This window comes from Lutra lutra, chromosome 6, assembly GCF_902655055.1.
Source record: "Lutra lutra chromosome 6, mLutLut1.2, whole genome shotgun sequence".
In the NCBI taxonomy this organism is placed as follows: Eukaryota; Metazoa; Chordata; class Mammalia; order Carnivora; family Mustelidae; genus Lutra; species Lutra lutra.
In genome coordinates, this window is record NC_062283.1 from 26,350,948 (window position 1) to 26,366,604 (window position 15,657).

Consider the following 15,657-nt stretch of genomic DNA (forward strand, 5'->3'; position numbering starts at 1 on the left):
CCTATATAGTAATTTCTCTGACTTATGTTTGTATTTGGGAAATTTTAGCTGTAAGGACTGAATAGACTAGGAGATCTACCCCAGTGTTTAGGGCTGATGGAAAATGTGGAACAAATAGTGGTTTCTTCAAGTAGCCTTCTTTAAGTTGCTTCTGAAACAGTGTTAATACCGGACCACAGGAAAGCTTGATGTATGTTCATTGAAGAAACTAGGTCCTCACAAGGATGCATTTTTGTTCTCTCGCATGGCTCCGCTTTGGTGCCTAATAGGATCAAAGAGGAATGGCACCAAAGTCATGAGGGATAATACTTGGCAATACCTGCAGATACTTCTGTTTGTCAAAATTGGCTCTGTGTGTGTGTGTGTGTGTGTGTACTACTGGCATCTAATGGGTAGAGGTCTTGGGATGCTGCTAAATGTCCTACAATGAACAGGACAGTCTCCAAAACATAGAATTTTCTGACCTCAAATGTCAATAGTGCTCAGGTTGAGAAACCCTGAGACATATAACTCTGAGACATTTTCTTCCACTTCACTGTAAATCTGGTTCCATTATTCCACTGTAATAATGGTTCCATTATTAATTAATTCACTTTCTGCTCTACCTGAAGTCTGGAGGCCCATGGGGAATTGCTCATCCTACAATATCCTACAATGTTCAAGCTGCTTTTTCTCCTGAACTTCATGAACCATTAGGCCCAGAGTTGGAAGTAAATTCTCACTTCGCTCCTCCTTGCTGGTTCCTCACATGTCTTCTGTTAGCCCTAAAATTCCCAATCTCCTTTGAATTACACATTCTCAGATACTACCATTTTCTGAGTTCTCTGTACATTTTTCTACTGGACTCCTGGTTGGTCTCTGGCTATTCCTTGAAGATTGATATGGCTGGCTGACTTTCTTCCTCACCTGTACACCTGTCATCACCAGTGGCAACTTCAAGTTCTTGTGGATGATTCTCCAACACTGGGGCTTCTCCATACTTGGATGGTTTTACCTTTATAGGCCTCTCCATCCACCTCATTTCAGCCATCTGTTTGCAGGGTAACTCATTAGCCTTGCCATCACCAATGGCCTTGTCCTTGCCACTGTCATCTTCACAGCCTATACCCTTTGTCACTCCTACTCATTGTCCTGCCCCAACACTGACTCCCTGATACTGACATCCATGCATCCTAACACACTCCCTGGCTTAGATCCCACTATGTACTACTCTCATACTCTTTGCATGCACTTTTGGGTTGTCCCAAGCAGCACACAAACATTCCAGATTCTTTTCCACTAATAAAAAAAATCCTTCCTGCCCCACCACCCATGCCAGGGGCTACTTTATTTCTCTCTTCCCTTTCACAGAAAATTCCTTAACAAAGAGTTGTGTGGATCATTTCCACTTCTTCTGTTCCTAACATATTCCTCAGTGAATTCCATATTGCCCAAACAAATGGCCAATCCCCAGTCCCAATCTTATTCTGTCACTCAATAGCAGTTGACATAATTGATATTAATCACTTCCCTCTTCCTTCCTTGGTTTCTGGAACATACAAACTTGCTTTGTTGTTGTTTGTTTATTTGTTTCTATTTTCTTTTCTTTTTTTTTTTTTTTCACTTTTGGTTTGATGGATAGTTTTCCGTCAGTCTCTTTGGCTGGTATCCCTTCTCTTCCTGCTCTATAAATACTAACATATCCAAGACATAGGCTTTGGATCTTTCCCTCTACACCATCTTTCTCTTTCTCTTAGGAGGTCTCACATAACCTTAAGTGCCATTGATTGAATCAAACATCCTCTGCTGTTTCCCACATTGTTCTCTCTCCCCTGTCCTAGACTTGTAACCACACTGTCTACATAACTTCTCTTCATAGACATTGTATGAGGTACCTCAAATTTTAAAATGCGTAAACTAGAACTGTGCAGTTCTACCACCTCGTGCTAGCCTCTGTCTCCTGTTCTTCTCCATCTTAGCACCAGTTGTTCTGACACAAGATTACTCCTTGATTTCTTTATTTTCCTCAGCCTCCTTGTCTGATGTAGACCAAATCCCATCAACTCCTACCTTGAAAGTATCTCTAAAATTCAGCTTCCTCTCCCTCCCTCTCCATTGCTCCTGGGTCCAGGCTGATATCACCTCCCTTCTGGTCTACTGCTAAGGTCCGCTGACTGAATTTGCTATTCCTCTCTATTCCCATACTGTCTCCCAGTCTGATTTCTTCATACTGCCATTAGAGTGACCTTAACAAAATGCACATTAAAATCAGATCACTCTCTTGACCAGACCCCTCCAAGTATCCCCATCATCCTCAAAATCAAGTCCAGGCTTCTTTTCATGACCTATGAGTCCTCCAGGTTCAGGTTTTGCCTCCTTTGCTGGATACTTGCCCTGGACTCTCACTAGCTGGGTGAGCTTATTCTGGCCTTAATTCCTTACCCTCACTGTTCCCTTTACCTGGGAGAGCTTTCCCAAGGACTTTCCATGTGCTTCTTTATATAATTCAGAACTTTACCACATTTCACCTTCTCAGGGAGACCTTGCTAACTACTGCATCTAAAAGAGTATCCTTCAAACAAACAAATAAACAAATAAAACCTCCAAAAAACAAAAACAAAAAAATCAAAACAAAAAAAGAGAATATCCTTCACCATTCCCTTTATCTTCCTTTATTTTCTACATAGCCTTGCTCTCCATCTGACATTATATTTTATATGTATTTTATGTGTTTGCTCATTATCCTGTCTTCACCAGTAGACTATCAGGTCCACAGGGCTGGGGCTTCATCTCTTATATTCAAAATATATCCCTGGTGTCTGGAACTGTGACAGGGACAGAGTGGGTGCTTGTGGGACGATTATGAGACCTAGGATTTCTGTTCTTTCCCCTCAAATGTGGAAGAGAAAAACATGAGCAGAGGGCTTCTGTTTCCACAGTTTTGAAAGTAATACTAACATGGAGTCTTTTAGGGTCAGTCTTAAGTTAAAGACTTTGATGATGTTTGTCTGATGCTGTTTCTACTTACTTGTGTGAACTTGAGCCATTAGCTTCATCTCTATCTAATGTTCCTTTTAGTTTAGAATTTCTGTGTTCTTTAACTAGGGATTGACTTATTTGCTCCTATTAAAATGTAAATGTCTTTATTAGAGGTAACATTTAAAGTTTTATTGGATATTTGAGTCATGATGAGATTTTCATGGTAGATTCCTTTCTTTCTTTTTTTTTTTTCAAAGATTTTATTTATTTATTTGACCGATGGAGATCGCAAGTAGGCAGAGAAGCAGGCAGAGAGAGAGGAGGAAGCAGGCTTCCTGCTGAGCAGAGAGACCGATATGGGGCTTGATCCCAGGACCCTGGGATCATGACCTGAGCTGAAGGCAGAGGCTTTAACCTACTGAGCCACCCAGGCACCCCGGTAGATTCCTTTCTAAAGCAGATTTTTGACAAGGGACAATGAGCAAGCAATGTTTCAAGTGGGAGAAGGAGATACTGTAAGGGGTAGAAAATGAGAGGGCAGAAGAGGATAGAGCACTAAGTCAAGCTTCAGGAAGTTCACAGTCTTATCAGTGGCCAGGTGTGGGTATTTTGCTGTTTGTTGGGGGTTCGGGGAAGGGGAGGTTTATTAGGTGTGTTCAGAGAAGTATGCCAATATGGGTATTTTCTCACCATTTCTGCAGTGGCATCCCTATGTCCTTAAACTCTCATTGGTTCAAACCTTGCCAATTTGACCTTTTGATGTTTTTAACAGACTCTTGAGCAGAAATCTGCTTTGAGATTGTCTTTGAGGAAAGGTTTTACCAAGCAAATCTTTACTGAAAACAAATCACAGGTGGACTCTTCAAACTATTTATAGAATGGACTGTTTTAGACTTCAGAATAATGTTTCACAACTGGTATTCAGGGAACATGAAACCCATTGGAGTTTTAGTAGGAATTTCAGGGACACATGATTCCATGGTCAAATAGACTCCCCATATAGTAATGCATCTTAGTAGTCTGTGTAAGTATACAGAATGTGCTCTCTGACTATGGAAGCTTTGTTTCCCTCCAAACACCTTTAGCGTGTTAGCTTTAGTTTCCTTTGGGACACTGTTTGAGAAATGCTGCTTTGGAAGTAACCATCTGATTCACAGTAATTTATAAGGTAAGTATAACTCTTCTCCATTCATTAAACATCTTCACTGCATAGATTTATTAATAAAGCACTGGGAACTGGTGAATGGAACTGGCTTATTTCAAGTTAATACATTTTCTTGAGCATGAGAAGCAGTTTTTGCATCAGTTGTATCAGCATATTCCTCCCTCTTTCCTTTCCAGTGCTGTCTTTTCTTTATTGATAATTTATCTTTGTTAAAGACTACAAATTGATAAGGTGAATCAGATTAAAAACACATAACTTCTTTTTAGAAAAAAAAGATTTTATTTATTTGACAGAGAAAGAGAGATCACAAGCAGGCAGAGAGGCAGGCAGTGAGGGGGGGAAGCAGGCTCAATGCAGGGTTTGATCCCAGGACCCTGGTTTCATGACCTGAGCTGTAGGCAGACGCTTAACCAACTAAGCCAATCAGGCACCCCCAGAAAACACATAACTTATTTCTGTGTTAATAAATGTTAGAGGTCTAAGAGTTTAAATCCAGTGTAATTTACATACTTTGTTGGTTATCTTTTGTTCTTTTTTTTTTTTTTAAGGAACCTTTTCTGCATGGCAGAGTTGCCATATACCCAGCATCATATGATCACATGATAGAAGCCAATCTTAGAGAATTCACTGGTACTCACTTTAATGAAAGGCTTTGTAGGTTTCTAAAGTGATAAGACAATATGAATATAGTGGAGAATACCACTTATCTTTTCATTACCTGGTTGGAAAAAAAAAAAAATAGAAGGCCATTCTATATGTTGGAAGTGACTGTCATTTGATATTTAAGCTCCAAAGAGTAGAAACCTATGTAAAAGGAAATAAAAGCGTTTTGTGGTTTTAGGAGATTTATTCAATGGTGTTGTCATCTGATACAATGAGAACAGAGGTTTGATGCTTTTGGTGTCCTGGTCACGCTCAAGTCAATGTTCATTGCATAACGGATTCTAGCAGTGTTGCTTGGTATGAGCACATGCTCTCTGATGGTGCTCCCACTGCAAACTGGAAAACTGTCAAGCCTTTTTAAAGGGAAGCTGTGACAAAGTGATGTTACTCCCTTTGCCTTAAGATTATCCTCGTAGGGGCGCCTGGGTGGCTCAGTGGGTTAAGCCGCTGCCTTCGGCTCAGGTCATGATCCCAGGTCCTGGGTTCGAGCCCCACATCGGGCTTTCTGCTCAGCAGGGAGCCTGCTTCCTCCTCTCTCTCTGCCTGCCTCTCTGCCTACTTGTGATTTCTCTCTGTCAAATAAATAAAATCTTAAAAAAAAAAAAAAGATTATCCTGGTAGACTCTGCCCCTGAGCTGCCTGCTATCTAGGTTCAATTTCAGACTAAGTAAAACAGAGAAATCTCCTTGATGAGCCTACATCGACCCCTGTGGTCAATCCCACTGCTGGTCTGATTCCTCAAAGTTCTGTGTGATGTCCATTGTGCTTGGGATTTCAACCAAGTCAAGTCCCATCATCCTGTATTCCAACCAACTAGCTCCCTACCCGGTATAGGCCAGAGGTTGGGAGGGAATTTACTGCCTGCTCTTTCATCTTCAGCCTGGCCTATAGCAGAGCACTTAGGAATCAAGCCTTTTCTCTATCTCCAGAGTTAATGGGGTTTGAATGGGGGAAATGAGCTTATTCTTATTCTGATGAACTCACAAGAGAAATCAAGAGTTTTGAAAATTATCACTGTTTTTCCCAAAAATGACTTGGGGCAAACAAGAAGACTTATTATTTTTTTTTTTTTAGCATTTCTTTTTTAAATTTTATTTTTTATAAACATATATTTTTATCCCCAGGGGTACAGGTCTGTGAATCGCCAGGTTTACACACTTCACAGCAAGGAAGACTTATTATTATGGTTACATGTATGTATGTATATATGCGTGCATGCACTTATATTATTATTATTATTATTAACATAAATCTATGCCACACATAGAGGTAACTTTCAGGAGTGGAAATAAAATTATATTGAAGATAAAATAACTATGAATTTGATTCTAGCTCTTTTAAAAATCAAAGTTAAAGGAATGCAATTCACTAATGTTGGCTCAGTTTGCTAATCTGGACTTCGAATTATATGATGTCTATGTCCTCGTCTTGTTTGCAAACATGGATTCTGTCTTCTAGAACATTTTTTTTTTCTCCCCAAAGAGACTGTGCCTTTGAAAATTTAAGCATTCTTTCCTTGTGCTATGTATCCTCATGTTTTAGTCATATGTTATACTATGGATTTTAAGATAGCTATATACTTATAAAGAAAATAAATTTAACATTAAATCCTTTTTGGAACAATGTGGGTATGAAAAAATGGATAGATACAGCTTTATTTCAAGTTGATAGAATAAATATGGATGATGACTATCCTTGACCCAGATTTCTGGATTTTGCTAAGAATGTGGAAAATTCTTTAGCAATTACGGTAGTTGGATTTGGGTTTCCTGACTCTGTAACAAGTTTTACAAAGGCTGTTTATATAATTGAACTCAGGACCATGTCTTGCCAAGTAGCAAACATGTTACTCTGCTATTCTTATCACCAATAGTCATTATCACACTCCAAATTGCATCACTTTTGTTTTATATAGATTATCACTCACTGGAGCCATTCCAGGTCAGTGCTACCATTTCCCCCTTGGCATTACAGCAAGTTACTAAGCTAATACATTACTCTTGCTTTTAACATATAAGCATTGATTGGCAAGCTCATGCCAAACATCTTGCATAAGTTTCTCCTGGAAGCTGTAAAATCTAATCTGAATAGGAAAATAGAAACAACTTTTACAGATGTTAATATAACACACACTGAGATAGCTTTCTTTGGCCCAGTTATCTTTGCAGCTTTTTTTTTTTTTTTTTTTTTTTTTTTGTGATTGGAAATAGGCCCCAGAGATTTTGATTGTTTCAGGCAGATTAAGAAATAAATTTAAGTATTTGATCCTTCTTGGCTAATGTATATTTGGTAGAGTAAAATTTTCCTTGTCACTTTAACATTTCAGATAGTTATAATTATTCTTTCCTTTTTCCTTCTATTCCTAGAAGAGCGATTGATTCAATTGAGAGCACTTTTTTTAAAATTTATTTTATTTTCAGCATAACAGTATTCATTGTTTTTGCACCACACCCAGTGCTCCATGCAATCCGTGCCCTCTCTAATACCCACCACCTGGTTCCCCCAACCTCCCATCCCCCCCCCTTCAAAACCCTCAGATTGTTTTTCAGAGTCCATAGTCTCTCATGGTTCCCCCCTCCCCTTCTGGCCACGGTCGCCAAACTATGGAAAGAACCAAGATGCCCTTCAACGGACTAATGGATAAGGAAGATGTGGTCCATATACACTTTGGAGTATTATGCCTCCATCAGAAAGGATGAATACCCAACTTTTGTAGCAACATGGACGGGACTGGAAGAGATTATGCTGAGTGAAATTAGTCAAGCAGAGAGAGTCAACTATCATATGGTTTCACTTATTTGTGGAGCATAACAAATAGCATGGAGGACAAGGGGAGATGGAGAGGAGAAGGGAGTCGAGGGCAATTGAGATCACTTTTTATAGTCTATTACCTCCCCCACCTTTTAAAAGAACATATTTAAATAGCTTTCATTTTAGTATCATCCAAATTAGCTTCCTTTTACTGTTCCACTTCTCAAACAATTGATCTCCTAGAATGTCTTCACTTTTAAAATTACCTATGCCTTAATTATCTGCATTTATTGCTCTTCCAAAGGCTACTGGTCAGGTTTAAAAATATCTGATATTTTCTGCCTTTTTTCTCTTGAACTCCTTGCAGCCTTTGGTACTGATGACCACACCCTGTTCTTTAAACTCTCTCCTCCCTGAGACTGTGTGACATCAAAGGTAACTCTTTAGTGACTTCCTTTTCTCTGGACTCTTCCCTGGGGATACTCTCCAAATCCAGTGTTCAATCAATGTTGCCACTTTCCTGCTCCTAGTAAACAATTTTCTTGTCTCATGACATCCCCTATTACTTCAAAGCTGAGCCTCTCATCTTAGAATTACTTACTTAGAATTACTTACTTACTATTCTGTTTCCAAACCCATGTTCTGAATTGTTTTCCAAGCGTCTTTGCTTGAACATACCATGATCATTTCAAACTCAACATGTCCAAAGCCACATTAACACAATTGGTCTTTTTTCCCATTTCCTTTATTTCCATGAATGACCTCATTACTTTTCTAGTTAAATAGTTTCAGAATTTTGAAATAATCTTTTATATTTTCTTTTCTCTCTCTTCTCACATAACTATATCTTGGATGATGATAAGTACTCATCAATTCTGTAAGATTCCACATTATTCATTAATATGACTGATTAATTATTTCTGAATATGACCAATACCATTATTACATGCTTAGGAAGACATATTAAATTTGAATGATTGTACCAGTAGCTACAGGACAAGATTATACCAAAACTGGAAGGATAATCATGATACTGTGAGTCAGCCTTTTGACTCAAAGGTAAGTTCTAGGGCACAGTCTTATCCAACCATCCACCTATCCACTCATTCACCCATCCATCCATCCATCCATCCACCTACCTACCTACCTACTTAATTACTTACCTATGGACTGACCCACCTACACTCTGTCTCTCTGGATTTCTCAACCTTGACACTATTGACGTTTGGACTGGATAATCTTTTGTTATGGGGGCCTGTGCTGTGTATTGTAAGCTGTATAGCAGTATCAGTGGCCAATGTCCACTAGATGCCAGTAGCACCCCCTTCCTCAGTGGTGACAACCAATACTGTGTCCAGACATTAACAAATGGCTGTCCCTCAGGGAAGGGGGAACTGAATCTTCTTTCTTCTCCCCATTAAGAAGCACTACTCTTTCCTGCCTCCAACATTGCTCTGTAAAAATGTCCTATTCCCAACATTGTTCCAAAAATTCCATCAAAGCATTAAAATATATGCTATTTCATCCTAAAATATGTTAATGTCTTTCCAAGTAATTATATGAGTAATGTTATAATATTTAGCATGCATTGTCTTTTTTTTTTTTTTTTTTTTTTAAGGATCAGCTGGACAAATCGCAAGGATGGGCCCTTATCTATAGCTCTAGTTAGAGGATTTAACAGAATAAGGTGGCACCAAAGAAAGACCTTTGCCCAGCGGAATTGAAAGACATTTTATTATACATGTTGTACAGAGTGCACGTTTGCCACTTGGGCTCTTGGGCTCAGAGCCCAGGTTTGCCACTTTACTTGCTCTGAGAAGCACATTTCAAAAATTTCTTAAGATCCAGTTTTCTCATTTTTCAAATGAGAGTAATTGTACCTATCACATAGCACTGTTATAAGCGGTAAATGAAATACTTATAAAGTTGGCGCACTGTAACACCACAATACATGTTAACTTTCAGCTGGGGACAAATGTGGTGGGATTGTTCTGGCTGAAGTGGGGTAGGAAGTCTGGGCCCAACCACTCAGGCCCCACCCAGTCCCCTGTGGCATGTAGCCCACTACCAACTTCTCATTAGGTGGTTACTCTAGGCTACTGCCTGTGCTGAAATCAGCCAATGCAAATAGAGCTATATTGTGGCTGCTAGACAGTCAGTGTGACACGGCAGATATAGCATCTGAAGCAGAGAATTGGGTTGGATTACAGTTTCTATATTTGTGCAACATTATTTTCTTGGATGGAGCAAATGCCTCCACTTGCGAATTCACACTTAAGGAAGTAGAATTGGATACTGTGAGGTTGTGCTTTCCATTGAAATAGCTTTCCTGAAAACCGATGGCCATTGACTCCTACATTAATTGAAATATATTTATTAAACCTACTTTATGTTAAAAACTAGGCTGGGTACTGCAAGGAGTGCTGTTCAACTTAAAGTACAATCCTACCCCTTTGGAGGTTAAAATAGAAGTATAAAGATAACTATGCCATGCAAAGGAATAGTTGAGTTGAGAGTCTGTGTCGTGTAATAAAATGCACATGAATACTGGAATCAGATAAAAGCTGAGTTTGAATTTCAACTCTACCACATCTAGTTCTTTATTTGGATAATAATGTTTCTCTAACTGAGTGTTTGCAGTGATTAAATAAAGCTACATTACAAATTACCCAGCACAAAGTACACTTGCACATCATAAATGTTTTCAATGAAAATAATTATTTTTCTCTGTTACTATATCATGTACAAATGGTTGGGTAGATTTTCATTAAATGTAAAGGGTATGTTTAGGATTTCTGACTTAAAATACAGACTGCAGTCAACAGTCTGTTACCAGAAGCCAAATTACACTTGAGGTGGCAGATGTGACTTATATACCAGTTCTGATAAGTAGACTTATTCCTTGGTTCTAAAGATGGGAGTGGGTCTAGACACCCAAGTCTGAGTCCATCTTTAGAATCTTCCTTGGACTCAAGTAGTTTTGGAAACGAGGCTTACTCTCACCAGTTGTTCTTGTAGGTGTGAGAGTTGTGGCATTGAAGTTCAGCCCTAAAACCTGCCTATGGGACAGGTATGTTCCTCTCCCTAGCAACCCTTCCCCAACCCCCTATGATAAGCTTGCCCCAAACTCTGGCCCTTTCAAGGCTGCCCTGCCCTGCTTTGTGGGCTCTCACAATATCTTTGTTTAAAACATCCTATCAGAGAACATTATATGGTGTATATTTGTCAGCGCTATAAGAAAAAAAGTTCTAGGTCCTTAAACAGCTCCTTTCGAAGACAGATGGTGAAGTCAGCCTCTTAGGCATGAGGAACTCACAGAGGGATGTTTAGCGGGGAGGGAGTTTCAGAGGCTTAGGGTTCCAGATGGCTAAGGGAGAATAAATCAGGAGGATGACAAGGGGGGTTTAACTTAAATTTGCAAACATTTACTGTGTCACTGGCTTTAGAGATATAGAATGGAATAAGATGTGGGGTCCTGCTGGAACTAAGCATTCCATACAGCTGCAATGGAAACTGAGGACAGACAGAGTCAGGTCTTCAACACCGAGGGCCAGATAATGGTGCAGGTTCAAAGGCAAGCGCATGTTTAGATAACTGAAACAGTTAATTAGTGACAAGGTTATGCAACTCATGCTTAGAAAGAGTTTTTTTTTCTTTTTCTTTTCTTTCTTTTAAAAAAAATTCTTGCTCTTAATTGGTTTAGTTAAAAACTAAGTCACACACACACACACACACACAAAACCCTTTAAAAACAAAAACAAAAATAACCATCCCCCCCACACATGCAGAAAACAAAACAAAACAAAAAAAAAAAGTTGCTTGTTAGGAAATTATATTTTCAGTGGGTGAGTATGTTGTGTGTTACATTCTTTATTTTTTATTAGTTTTCTATCATACCTGAAAACATCCCATTAAAGGGGCCGAAAGTACTTCAGACAGCACCGTCATTCTTCTGGCAGCAATGAACTGGTGGAAACATTGATAGCCAGTCCACATATTAGAAAAATGACAAAAGTGTTTTTAAAAATACACATATGATAATCAATAATAGTGAAAGTACTAACACTAGTTGATCCCTCACTGTATTTCCAACACTATTTGTCTTATCTCATCTCAGCCTCCTAGCCATCCCCCTGAGGCCAGCTCTGGCATTCATCTCCATTTTGTGGATGAGGCTTAGGTAAATCACTTGCCCAGAGTTCAATAGCTAGCAAGATCTAGCAATCTGCGCACCCCCCCACCTCCCGCCCCGAAGGCGGGCTTTTGACCTTTATGCCACAGAGCACAGCAGGACGAACAGCTTCACTACTCCAGAAGGTCAGGTTTCACTTCTTTTTTGCAAGTGCCATTTGTGATACTTGTTTTAAACGTGGAGCTGGTTCAACCAGAGAAAACCAGTGTTCAGATTGCCCTGGTGAAAACTGTTTCTAGAGTGAGGCCAAAGCAAAGCCATTTCAAGGCCAGTTGTCACAGTGACATGTGTTTTAGGGTATCACCTGGGCATAGGAATTTTGTGGGCAGAGGTAGAGGTGCTTTATGTGGCCTGCATCTCCAAGTCCACACTGATGTATTTACCTGCTACCAGGAAGAGAGTGAGTCTGGAGGTCCGCCACTTTGAGAATGCTGCCTGCTTGAACTTGGCCCCTTAGCTGACACTTCTCTCACCTCTCCTGAACCTTCTGGGACATGTTAGAAGGGCTAGGTATCCACAAACAGGCAGAAGGTATGAAAGCAAAGGACATTCTTCTGACTCAAGATGCATGCAGCATTTCTGCAGGCCTGGCTTCTGGGAGGGAAAGAGAGTGGATGCTGGGCTGCTTGGTGTCTCAGATGGAAGAAGGACACCTGCCATTCATGTAGATTCTAGAAGACTGCAGTCCTAGTAAGTTTCCCTTGGCTCCTCCAGGTCCGCTCTCTAGCCTTCTCCACCAGGCCTGGTGCCCTGGGGCAAGGGATGGACCTGAGGTTGGTGTCCCTCCTCTCTCCTGGAAGGATCCTGAGGGGCTGCTTCCTTCAGTGCAGGTCTGGAAGGTACTCTCTGCCTCTTGGTTGCTAAACTTGGGAATGCTTGTGTCCTGCCTCTGGGTCCATGGAAGGCAGCAACACCCTGTGCCAGAGCCCACAGCCTTTCTTCAGAGAACTGTCCTCCCCACCTCCGCCCAGTTTTGTACTCAGCTTTCCAGTTGTGATGACCCTCTGATGAGCCCATCAGCCGGAGACCGCAGGCGCTACAGAGACCTCAGGGGTGACAATGCACAGACCAAGTTTGCAGAACTAGCCCCTTGGGATGCTGCAGCCAGTTCCGATGACTCTCGGGGCTTTCAGATGCCCTGGGCGAGGCCAGCAAGAGCAGGATTTCCGGAGTCTTCGAGGCTGTCCAGGATCTGCTGATTGCAAACTTCAGAGAACAAATCTTGGTGGTTTCCTGAGTGGAATTAGTGAAGGTGGCGCCACTGAGCTGAGAGGAGACAATAAACTTGTCCAAGTCCTGTAGGCTGTGCAGTCTAGGGTTTCTGGGAGCCCGAGGCTGAAATTATTTTGGGGGCCCCTTAAGAAGCAGAATACAAAAATTCTCTGTCTCTCTCATTCTCTTTTTTACTTGTTTGGTTTTATGCTTTTCTAAAATAAAAATAGCTTTTAAGTTACACACATAATGAAATATCAGTGTAGAAAAGATTTTTTAAACCATACGGAAAATTGTAAGAAAATTAATTAAGATCATCTGGAGTTCTACCACCCTGATTTAACAACAGTATGTCGGTGACCATGCTTCTTGCATCTCTTTGTGTACAGAAATATTCCCCTTCTTTTTATTTTGTTCTCACCCTGAACTGACCTCTCATTCTCCTCCTCTGTCTCGAGGGACTGAGCATCTTTATATAATTGTCTTCGTGGTGTTATAATTATATACAGTATATGATTATTTGGATAGATACACACAAATGTATTTTTGTCATTGTTTATGTTACTAAAATGGAATTTTATTATGTACACTTTTGCTACAGCTTGCTCGTTTCCTTGTAGAAAACCGTTTAGCCCTTTACACACCCATGTTGTATGATGGCACATTTCAACACAAAGAAAAGTGGTAAGAATTTTTTCGACAATAATCTTGTACCTACTACCTGGATTCTACCATTAACCTTCTAGTTGTTAACCTGATTTTCCATCTACCCATCCTTATATCTGTCCATCTTTCCATCTTATTTTATCTTTTAATTTACTTCAAAGTGAGTTGCAGACATCAGTATATTTCCTTCTAAATACTTTGTATCAATGTCATTAGCTAGTGTTCAAAAAAGAAAATTCTTTTTTGAAGTAAAATTTATATACAATCTAACCCACTAATCCTGAGTATAACATTTGATGAATTTTGACAAAGGCATATACCTATGCAACCCAAATCCCTTCCCAGTCAATCCCAGAGACAACCTCTGTTCTTATTTTTCCCACTGTAGATTAGTTTTGCCTACTCTAGAGAGTGTTGTGTTATTGTACATACAGAATTATACAATATGTACTCATGCCATGTTTCTTTCATGCAGCATGATGCTTTTGAAATTCATCCAGATTATTACAGTAGTTTGCCCACCCTTTCCCCTCTTGATTTTTCCTGAACAGTGGTCTATTTTATGAATATGCCACCCTAAATTTGCTCATTCTCTTGCTGACCATCTCTTGGGCTATTTCCAGTTTGGGGCTATTATATAGAAAACTGCTATGCAACTCATTCTTTTTAGTGACTATAATATTTTGTTGCATACATTTATAAAAATTTATTCAAATAGTTCTTTTATTGGTTATCTAATATTCTTTTTAAAATTTTTATTTAATTGAATTAATTAATTTTTAAAAAATGTATTTGAGAGTGCATGAGCAAACAAGGGGTGGGGGAAAGGGAGGAGCAGAGGAAAGAGAGAGAGAGAGAATCCCAAGCAGTCTCGACCCTCAACACAAACCCCCCTTGGGCTTTATCTCATGATTCAGACCACCACTGGAGACCTCCACCCCAGCTGAAATCAAGAGTTGGGTACCTAACTGACTGAGTCACCCAGGTGTTCCTAAAAGTTTTTATTTTAATTCCAGTTAGTTAACATACAGTGTTATAATAGTTTCCCATTTCCATACATCACCCAGTGCTCATCAGGACAAGTGTTCTTCTTACTTTCCACCACCTATCAAATAGCTATCTTTGAATGAATATTTCAATTTCTCTCTTACTTTTGCTTTTTGTTACTATGAATATTGCTATGATTGACTGAAAAAATCTTTAATCTACCCATGCCTATATTTTTGGCAGCTAGATTCCTGGAAGCAGGATTGCTAGGTTGAAGGACATGTATTTTTTTATGTTTATTTAATAACTATTGTCAGACTGCTTTGCGGAAAAGCTGCAACCATTTAGATTTCCACCAGCAGTGTGTGAGTACTATTTTTCTTTTAACCAACTTCTCTGCTGGTAGGATATTACCATGTTCAAGTGTTTTTCCTCACTGAGCGTGGAATTTTGTTGTTACTTCTTTCATTTCCTACCAGTGGGGTTGAGCATCTTTTCAGATATGTGGTGGCCATTTGGTTATGTTCTGTGAATCACCTTTTCTTTACTTTGGGTTTTTTGTCTTTATATTAACCATCTGAGCAAGCACTGTGTATATTATGGATACTTGTTTTTATCTACAGATAATTCCCTTTATAATATGCATTATAGATATTGGTCCTCAGTGTATCATTTGTCTTTTGATTATTTGTACTATTTTTAAATTGCATGTTTAAAATACTTTTCCATAGGGGCACCTGGGTGGCCCAGTTGGTTAAACTGTAGACTCTTGTTTTCAGCTCAGGTTGTGATTTCAGGGTTTTGAGATAGAGCCCCACGTAGGAGTCTGCTAGAGCTCTCCCCTTTTACCTCTGCCCTCCCCTCCAACCACCCACCCCACACTGTCTCTCTCTAAAATAAATAATTAATCTTAAAAAATGTTTTCTTGGGGCACCTGGGTGACTCAGTGGTTTAAGTCTCTGCCTTTGGCTCAGGTCATGATCCCAGGGTCTTGGGATCAAGTTCTGCATTGGGCTTTCCGCTTGGCAGGGAGCCTGCTTCCCCCTCTCTCTCTGCCTGCCTC